Source organism: Onychostruthus taczanowskii, unplaced genomic scaffold (genome assembly GCF_017590055.1).
Source record: "Onychostruthus taczanowskii isolate IOZ18803 unplaced genomic scaffold, ASM1759005v1 scaffold35, whole genome shotgun sequence".
In the NCBI taxonomy this organism is placed as follows: Eukaryota; Metazoa; Chordata; class Aves; order Passeriformes; family Passeridae; genus Onychostruthus; species Onychostruthus taczanowskii.
In genome coordinates, this window is record NW_024500905.1 from 399,106 (window position 1) to 410,159 (window position 11,054).

An 11,054-nucleotide genomic window follows, 5' to 3' on the forward strand; every position below is an offset into this window, starting at 1 on the left:
CTTTTGGCATGCTTCCCCACTATCCATTCACCCACTGGTTCTGTTAGCCATCTTCTTCAAAATGACCTTTGGTACAGAAATCCTTTTATTGAATTGTTCCTCCAGTACTGATTTGAATCCAGATTCTGGGTTTCACACAGCCTTGTGGGCGTCAAATTGTAATTGTGATTTTAATTTGGAAAACTCTCTTGATTTCTGTGAGGAGATGCAAACAAATTATTTTGGAATCCCCAGGGGTTCTTTATTCATGTTTTTAAGTGAGAAGTCTAGCACTTATCTGGGGTAAGCATTTCATTTGCATGTACTCTACTTACCCTGAGTAAATCTGTGGTGAAAATGATAAACTCTTGCAGTTGTGACAGCAACTGCTTCCTTGGTTCCAAACTATCAAAGCCTGCCTCTGCAGTGCAGCCTCTTGCTTTTTATTTTGTATGTTGGAGTGGGATTAGTGCAAAAAAGGATTTTTGCCGTTTCAGAATAACAGATTTTCTCAGGGTAGGATTACTTGAATGTCAGTTGGTTGTGGTACAATTTGCCCAGCACTTGTGGTTAGAAAAACCTAATAATAGCACAGTATGATTGAATGTATACATGTGAAAAATATTAAGACCAAAATAACTGTGAATGTTAACATTTTTATATTTGTGTTAATGAACTGTATTAGTCCTTGGGTTGGTTGTTTTGTTTTTGTTTGTACTTTTACTTTGAACACAATTTGCAAGTTAGATGTAAAGAAAACAAAATCTGAATCCTTTACCAGATTTGACAAAGTGATTTGAGAGAGACAAACCACTGAGAGGACTGTGTTAAGATTTCATCTCTTGTTTAAATATCCAGTCTAGACTTTATGACTAAGGAACACTGATAAGTCATTAACCTCACTCATGATTAGATTCAGTCTAACCTGAGTCTACTAAGTGCCTACTTAGCTGTTTACTTAAGTGTACTTGAGGGGTATGTACTTAAGTGCCTAACTCTTCACTTGCAGGAATTTTGTGACTAGTTAATAGTGCTTTTGAGCATGTGGGGAAGACAAGGGAGATCTTATCTATCTAAACCAGAAAAAGAAGTTGAAAAGAGCAGGAGCCTTGAGTTTTGAAGTAATATAAAAAATTAATAAAGAATTATCAGTATACCCTAGGAGAACATAATGAGGAAGAAAAGTCTTAACAGCTCGCATTCAGAGTTCTCAAACAATAGATGGTGCTATTATCAATATAGGATAGAATTTTAAGAGCTGATGCTCTTATGTTTGGGTATGTTTTCACTAATGTAGCAAACTGCAATTAAATTTGTGCAGTCTCCTGTTCAAAAGACAGAAAGTGTTGCTGTTGACACCACATTAGCCTGGACTTTTAGCAAATGCAAGGCCAGCATGATCAGCTCTCTCTTTGGTACTGGTATTCATTTTCCAAGGGTAGATGCACTCTTGGATGTGCTTTTTTGTTGGTCAAGGGAAGTTAGGACTTTGAGGCTGGGGATTTGATGAGGGCATCTTATTTTTATAATGAAAATGAAATTTAAGAAAGAATTTTAGTGAAGCTGAGAGTTTGAGTAATGTGGCCTTCTCTTAGAATAGAACAATAACAGGTTTTTGAGAGGGCTTGGTTAGCCCTGGTTGAAACAATCTGGAGTAGAATTATCATAGGAAATTTCAGGAGTGCTAAAGAGACATCTTCAGACTGCTAATTTTTGGGTTTTTTTATTTTAATGACACTACAGTTATGAAAGTTTACAATTTTTTCTTCTGAATTATTTCTTCTTATACACCCACTTAGATTAATTTTGCTTTGAAAAGCAGTGTGTAACTAGCATATGCTGGTGTGCATGTGTTGCTGCTGGGGCAGGAACAGGCTGCTGGGGTTCTCTCTCCCTCTAGTACGATGCAGTCTTTTAGTGAAATGGCAGCTGGGAGCAGGGAGGAGGATTAGAGGTAATATTGGCTCTTTGCTCCAGCTGAAGCATCATCACCAAAATTGCCTTTCTTTGTCAGTGATGTTACTGTGCCATAACTAACTTAACTATACTTGAAAATGCAGGGAGTGAAAATGGATTTTCCATTTCCGATTTCTGCTTACAGTTTTGAGTTTCTGTAAATACAGCAGGTCTGGAAATGAGGATTGACTCCTTCTTCTCCATGACTCATGGCTGGGAAAGCAGGTTTTGAACCTAGGAGAAAAAGGATGTTGATATGCTGTCTTGATTTTGTCAATGCAAAATTCTCACTAAAATAGAGTGAGACCACTGAAGCAGTCGGGCAGCTGTGTTCTGCACCTGAGCTGCTGACCTGGACTGGTGAGGGGGAGCAGTTGGTTGTCAAGAGGAGGGAATGAGTTTACCTTTCCTATCTTTACCTTCACTGAAAGCTCAGAATTTAAATAAACTATGAACAACTCATCAGCAAAGTAGCTTTGGAAAAGCAGAATTTGTATTTGCACTGAGACAAAGTGCATACCCAGGAAGTTCTGCAGGGTTTGTGAAACCTTCCTGTCCCAAGTCAGTTGTTGAGGAGGCTGAGCATATAACTTATACTTGAATCTATCTGCCACGTTTACATTTCTGATTGTCTTCTGTAAATTGGTGCTATTTCTGTATTTAAAAAGCTGTATTTTTAATGTAAAGCTGCTTCCAGTTTGTTGTTTTTTGCACTGCTAGTTTAATATAGACATTAATTTTATTGCTGTTTATAACTGCTCTTCAGTGATTAGATGTTCTGCTTTTCCTGCTTTCTAGCTATCTGTTTACCTGTCAGCATATAGCTTTACTCCAATCACACTGTTGGGTTGACTATTTTTTTATACTATCTGTTAGCAAAATATTAAACTTTTACAGAATAAAAAATGAACTTAAAACTGAGGTTCTGATTTCAGTATGGAAGACTTTCAAGGACACCCTTGAAAAGAAGCATTCCTACACTACATGTCCAGGTGAGGAGCCTTTGTTGGATGTGAACACTGAAGAACTAGCAGAGAGGAAAACAGCTTGTCCCAGTGGCTCCATCACCCAGCTATTGTATGCAGCATGGGCACGATTCCCACCCAGCTGTTGCAGGCGCAAGGACCAGTGCAATGTAAATTGGCTCCTAAAGTCCTGGAGCAGGCCAGGGCAAGACTGGGTGACCCTGGCCCAAAGCCGTGCGAGGCGATCCTCAGCTGGGCACCAGCCCGTGTCCCTGCAGCCGTCCCTCAGTCCTGCTCCCCACAGGAGGGCAGCCGTGCCTGCCCGACTGCGGCCACTGGCACCCGAGGAGCTGGTACTTGCTTTGCGTCCTTAGAACCACCAGCTGCTTGGAGAGAGCAAGTGGAAAACACAGCTGCAGACCTGTGGCTTCCTCTTCCCTTTCTCCTGCCTTTCTCTAGCCACTCATGTAGGACACAGCTCGACCAAAACTGAGTTTGCTCCCATTAAAATCAATGGCAGGTTCACTATTGATTTCAGCAAGCCCAGTGTTGCCACCTTACCCTTCCCGGGATTAAAGAGGTGTGAGTTAATGCCCCATGTCACCAACAACAGTTTTAAAATGACTGTGAGTTGCAAAGGGTTGAGATGCTCAAAAATCATTTCTGAAAGGACAACTCAGCAGCTCACTCAGTGTTTTTTGGACTTTTTCTGACCTGCTTCTCCAACAATAATACCTTTCCCTTTCAATTAATACAGAAAAATTAGAAGTTTAATAAGATTAAATACATTATGAGAATCACTAACAAGCCCTAACCCTGCTCTAGCTGCACTGATGGGACCATGGCCATTGTTCCCTTGAGGAGGAGCAGGGCTGTATCCTCCAACAGTTCTTGTCCTCACTGGTGCACTTGGAACTCCCTTTTTTTTGAAGTAAAAAGTAGTTAGGGGAGTACACCAAACTCCATCTCGTTAATTTCTTGCTATAAAAAAGGAAAATTAACCAGCAGTACCATTGTGGAGGAATGTCTTACTACTTCCCAGCCTGGGCTGGGCAGCCCAGAGCCAGCTGGGAGAGACCCCCTGGTGCTGGAAGGTGTTGAGCACTGCCAGCAAACCCAGCCAGAGGCAAGCAAAAGGCAATCCTCCAACAGGCAGTGAAGGGAAAGCCTGCTTCCACCATGGCCAGGGAAGCAAGTCTTCACCAGCTGTCTTGGTCAACAAGGAGGGTTTTCTTAGAGGTGCTTGGGTCATGGCAATGCTTTCTCCTTCCGGCCCAGAGTTCCTGAGCAAGGCTCCATGACCTGCTTAAAAATTTAAAATTTAATAGCTTGGGATGTAAAGGAGTGAAAAGAAGGGCTACACACACAACCGAGGCAAATTCAAGCTGTGCTGACTGTGATCATCTGAGAAGATCCATGTGTGCAGCAAGCATTAGTGTCCACATTCTTTCCAGATTCATTTATTGCACCAGAAATGCGATGAGAATTCAGGATATTTTTTCAAGCACTTTCTCCAAGGATTCCTAGAGCTATAAAATGAATTCTAATCATGTCAGTCAACACCGGCTTAAGTTCTGAGAGCACAAAGCCTTCCCCCATTCCCCTTGCAGGCCATGGTAACTTTGTTTGTGGGTGGCAAAAGGCTGCATTGCTTGTTCACAAAATCCTGGGACCTCCAAGTCTGCTATCACCAGACCTCCTAGGAGACAAAGCCTTCTGCCTCAGCTGGAGCACCTCCATTTTACTGCATTTACCAAATAAATAAATTCTCATTATGGCCCCAAATGCCAGATGCCAGACTTTTATGCCTTTCCCCTGCCTCTGGCTGGGTATTTCTCGCTCTGGATGTGACAACAGTGCAATTTCACAAATGATATAGCAAATCTGGGTGGGAGGGGAGCATGAAACTTGGTTTTTTCCAACAGCTGCTTTCTCGTTTCAAAACTGACAACTATGAACCAGCAGTTTACACTCTGATCCCCCAGCATGGTGTGATTGCAAAGGCAATGTAGTGAGATCAAACAAACCAAAATACTGCATCTTGGTTGTTATGAATAAAAAGTTACCTATTTTTGTTTAAGGTTACCGAGCTAAAACCGGTTGGACCAGTTGCTGTTAAATTAGCTTAATTGTTAAGAGTTCTTCTTTAATTGCCAATGGTTGGGGATTTAGCCATTGTCCTCCCAATGCTTGCCCCGGAGCTACACCTAGACCCGCAGCCCAGGAGAATAGGAGTGGCCTGAGACCACGTATGCAGATGAGGAATGCACTGCTCCAAAATTTTCCCGTTTTCTAGGAAACCCCCTAAAAACAACGAACCAATATAGAATCAAGGGACCCTAGGTGATGTCTAAGGATGGGCGTGAAGTCCAGTGCCTGCTTGGATCCTTTTTGCTTCACATCCTGACCTGAAAGGATGTTCACTAAGGAGGGGACCCGAAGTGTTGGACCGAAAAGCAGGAATCTGCGAATCTCCCGTGAGGACGCAGTCCCCAGCTCTGCCTGCAGACCAGCGGACAGAGCTGCATCACCCTCCTCCTCTGTGCCACTCTTGGGGACAGCGGCGGCGTGGGCGCGACCCGTTGATTTCTCCCCACCTGAGCTGAATCTCTTTAATAAAGGCATTAAAAAGGAGAAAGATCTCCTGCCCTATTTATGTCATTGGTAAGTGCCTGTAACAGCAGCTGAAATGGGCCAAGTAGGACCAAGTTTAATCTTTTGGGAAGAAAAGGGAAACTAAGCCTAGAAAATAAGAAATAAAGATCCCACAATAAACTGTCCAGAAGGAAACCTTTCCCTTATTTGGGCAGCCAATTCTTCAACGCTAAAGAAAACACTTTGCCTCTCCGCAGTCTCTGCATCTCACTGATAACCAACCAGCATGTAGTTTAATCATCCTTTCAAAATCTTGATTAACTGGTAACAATTTCTTCTTGTGCCTGAAAGGCACCAGGAATTAAATGAACATAAGGTAGAAGATGTTAGGGAGGTGTTGACTGCAACTCTGCTCTGATGCTTGCCCCAAGTAATGACAAAATCCCCCATTTGGCAGCTCACCTACATTAGGGTTTTCATCCTTGTTGTACTGAAACTAGGATGTTTGGAAGATCATGGTTAAAAATGTCTCTACAGACACTCTAGGCCTAAGTGGCAAAGACTCAAACACTCGTGTTCTTCTCTGCCTTTATGGTAACACAATGGCAGTGATTTCACTGGACCACTCTTGGTCTACCTAGGCCTGAAGGGGAGGAGGGTCAGTCTACTGGTTTTGGAGTTCTTAATTCTACCCATTATCTACGCACATCACTGAGCAAAGCAGCCTTTGACTCCTCTAAATCCAGAGAAAGGAACCAGGAGTATTACCTGGCCCCACAAGAGTTGAGGATCTAATTTGTGGATGTGGAGGAAAATGGAAAGAATGAAGGGAGCAGCCCTGTTGAGCAGGTTAATATACTCACTGGTTTGAAAATAATCTTTAAAATAATTTGGGGATTTTCTGCTCAGCCTTGCTTGGATCTTCCCATTATTTGGACATGTCAGATCCTGCTAGCTTGGGACAGCAACAAAACCTGCCCTTTTGCTCCTGCAGTACAAGCCTGATGGTCTTGGTGTGACCTTCCCTTGCTGTCTGATCATTGATTTTTAAAATAAGATTCCACTCCATCATGTGTGCAGAAATCACATAGTTTGAAGTCCTTATGCATATAAGATATTTACAAAATTTTTTGACATTTTCAAATGCATTAGAAAACGAGTATTTTAAGAGGTAGAGAAAGCAAAAGCACTTTCCAGCATACACAATTAAAGAGGAAAAGATGTTTCAGGGAATATATTTTGGTATAATCAGATAACTATGCAATGCCCTGCCAGAGTAGCCAGGGCTGAGCTCCAGGAGCCTCTGTAGGGGATAAAAGGATTCACTTAGGCGCCAGCCTCCCTCCTGCCCTGTTAAGAGTCTCTCTGGGCATTCTTCAAGTTAAGGCAAGCTGCAAAGTCCTGCACAATCCTAGCAAATTGTTATCTCTGGGAAAAAAACAGCAGACTGGAAGAAAGTACCAGACCACCAGCTTTTTCCTAGCAAAGTCTTTGCTGTTTGTTATTTTTAAAATATGTCTGTAAACCTCCCCTTGGCTTTCTCAAGACATGAGCTTAATTAAAGAGAGCCAAATGAATCTCAAAAGTTCATAAACCTTTTAAGTCTGTTGAAGCTCAGAAAATCTTGGTCTGGATTATGATTTTGCACAGAAAAATGTTATTTTTGTAATTCTATGCAAAATTGGGTCATACTTATTTGCTCTGTTTCATTTTCAAGGAGGGATTCTGCTTGACCAATATTAAAAGAAAAATGAGATGCAAAGACAAGTAGCAAAAATCCCTGAAATATCTCCCCATGCAGGGCTATGAGGCACCAACAAGGTCTGAGGCATGACCAGCCTGTATCCTTCTCCTTCAGGTGAGTCCTAAACACTTGTGGCAGGGCACAGCATTGGCTAGCTGCTCCCCAGGGAAGGACGGCTGGGAGCCAAGGGTGGTAGCAATGCTGGTGGAGACAGCAGCTTCAGCAGCCAGGAGCTGCAATGCCCATGAGGTTTGGGCCCAGAGACAGCAGCCATGGCCAGATGCAGGTCAGCAATCACCCAGCTCAGCCACCAGGCTGCTCTGAGGCCGAGCCAGAGGCTGAGCCCGGGCACAGCTGCTACCCAGCTGCCATCCAGCCTGGGTGAGACCAGCCAGAAAGCTGAAAAGCAGCTGCTTTTCAAAGGAAAATAGGGGCAGTGTCTCACCCTTAGCTCTCTTCACCACAGCCCTTTTCAGCAAAGGAGCCCACCTCAGACTCGGCCAGCCAAGCTCCTAAACTTAGCCAATAACACGTCTGGACCAGGGATGACTCCAAGACAATGTCTTTAACATGTATTTCGATTTCAGGTGAATAATCAAAAAGCTAAAATTAACTTAATTCTGCAGAGCCACCTCCACACAGATGCAAAAGCTTGATCATATTTTCCAAAGGAAATTGGCTACTGTTGTGTGAGAGTAGATTCCAAGATAGGGAGGAAGGTTAAAATGACTCTGTTTAATCCAATAGTGTGCTAATGAGACAAAGTGATTAATTACACCTCCGTAATGATAAAGAGATTGTGTAAAGGCTTGAATCAGCTTTTACATATCGCCTTGTAAACTGACACCACGTTCACATATACCTACTGGCATGTCTGGGCTCTAATTACTAGTGTTTCTCTGTTAAACCAGTGTAATGAAGAGGGAGAGAGACTGTTCTTGTCTTGGGCTCCTCCTTGGCCAAAGGGAGCCTGGCTGAGAAGATTAATCATAACCAGATGGGAGTAAAAAGAGCTTCCCCCTTCAGCAGTACTTCAAACAGAGGACATTTGGATCAATGACTAGCAGCATGAAGCGACAGATTAAATATCTTTCCAACCAGAGGATCTGTGGTCACTCTCTCTGTCGTGCTCACCAGGGCCAGTTGAACACAGCCATTTGTGGGATGAAGGCAGCAGCTCACCAAACAGTAACCCACCCTGGGGGCACAAGGGGAATTTTGCGCTACTACATCTGGCTAAAGCTCTCCTCTAGCAAACAGAGTCAGAGCATTTGCTACAACTGATGCATTTTTGTTCTTAGAAGCTTATAGGAAAGTCATATCATAAGAAGTTTGCATATCCCTCCAGCAGCCCAGCACTGCAGCATCTAATTACCACACTTGAAGTACAAATACCTGCCTAGCCACAACTGATAATACTCAAGCTCTTTCCTAAAGGGAATTAATTTTTCTATATCCTTCTTATCCTTTCAAGTTGTTTCCTGTCCGCTCACCAGCCATACAATTTGTTTACAGCAGCTTGAAATTGTATGTGAGAGGGGCAAAAAAACCATTGAAAACACTTTGGAGGACAAGATGCTGAACTGAAACCAATTCTATGGAAGAGGAGAATAAGAAAATAAATTCAAAAACCTTTGTGGTAACAGCAGCCAGGCAGTGGCCCACAGCTGAACCAGAATAGAAGCTAGGCAATTTCCATTTCAACCTAGGAAAATGTGAAACAACTGTGAGATGGCCACAGGTTCAGAAACAATTCTGCAGTGAACAGTGTCAGCAAATCTAAGTCACTGAGTACTGCACTGGGATATTTTCTCATGCCAGTTTTCTCATCCCCTCACACTATCCACCTGGTCTTCTGTGGGATTGCATTAGCTGGCACAGCTCTGGTGTTCATCCAGCATTCACAACAGCTGGAGACAGTGCTGCCTCTGCCTGTGTGCATTAACCAAGGGCAAAACCCTTTGAGTCAAACACTCCACATTTCCAAAAGATAGCTCCTCATATGAACGTCTTCTCCCACGGATTCCTGTTATATCACTGCACTTTGACATATTCTGATGGGTCCTATCACTTTCCATGCTGCAAACCAGATGCACATCCAAATTAAGTTCTGTAAAATAGGGAAGATGTTACAAATTGAGGTAAATCCATAGATGTGCTGCCTGGAAAGGGGCACAATTGTTCAGGCACGACTCCCCTCACCCATCCATCTTGCTTCAGGGGATAATTTACTCTAGTACTGCCCACTTTTATAGCAGTGGAGGAGTCAGGGATGTGCATTCACATCCTTTGAGAATGTAAGGGAATGTAACTGTATCACTTCTACAGGGACAGTCCTGCCTTTCTTGTCCCAAGTTTTCATTTAGAAATCTGCAATTCTAATATACAGGAAATACAGAGAAGCTCCTGGAACTGGGGAGAGGGAATTTACCTCACTGCAGCAGTTTTTGAGAAAAACAATAGAGAATTTATCTAGTCCTGATAACAGAGGACTGTTCCACACCATACTGTCTCCAGAACATTTATATGCCATGTCATTACTTTTTAAGGAATCAAATGAATCTGTGTCAGTCTGTTCTTAGGAACTTTTATGCTATATTTTAATTGAGCCCTTGTTGCATTATGGTTGAACTTCCATAAAAGTGTAAAAAATCCTTTTTCTCTTTTCTTTTCTTTCTTTTCTTTTCTTTTCTTTTCTTTTCTTTTCTTTTCTTTTCTTTTCTTTTCTTTTCTTTTCTTTTCTTTTCTTTTCTTTCTCTTCTTTGTTTCTTATTTTATCAAGTCATTGATTCTACTGGAATTGAAGACTAAAACTTTTGCTCGTTCAGGTAAGTAATGAATTCTGTCAGCAGAAAACCACAGATAAATTTGAATCCATAAATCACATTTGTGGTTTTTGTTAGAGGAGTCAAACACTTCTCCTTTCTCTCAAGATAGTAAAAGTTATGCCATGACTAAAACATCCATATATATTTATATATTAAACACTGAAGGTATTATTTAAACTCTCAGTTTAGTGGATTCAGCATTCAGCCTTACCACAATCACCTTCTATTTTTACCAGTGTGTAACTCAACCGTGCAGTTTTGTTTTGTTGTTTGGGAGTAGATTTTTTCAATTCCTGTTGCATGGTGACCCAGTTGCAGGGGATTTTAGGGATGAGTAAGTCACTACTATGGCACATCGGTCACGCCGTAACATAGATTAAAAAAACCCTGCTTGGGACCTGGATTAAATATCACTGGAAACACATCAGAATTCATATTATGACATACTACAAGGAGAGCGTTTTTTGCACAAACAACAAAACTATCAAAGGAGGTTGCTTTGATGTCTGCTTCCTAAGTCCTTCCATTTTGTGAGGCTTGTGGGACTGATTTCTCTGAGTACAGGACAATGGATGTAGCTGGAGATGTGGACAAAATTAATGCCTAAGAAAAATATCTTGGCAGCATGTTAGTTAGGCCAAGGTGTCTCATTACAAGGCATTTTTTAATGCCTGCAGTAAGGTCACATCACATAAGATTGTTATCTCACTGCATTTATCTCAATTAAATTCTGTCCTATCAACACTTTGTCCCTGGAGCAAAGTGTGCCAAAATGTTCATAGCTTCTGATTTTATGCCATTGAAATGCACATCTGGAATGGAAGCTGCATGCACTCAAAATATTTCATATTTCAATTAATATGAAACCAAGCAACGTTTCTACTTAGCAACAGCTGGCTGTGAGCGCTTCACGGCCATGCCCAAACCTGGCCATCTGCTGTGGCCAGGAAAATCACATACCAAGCATGATGTATTTGAAGAGCTGAG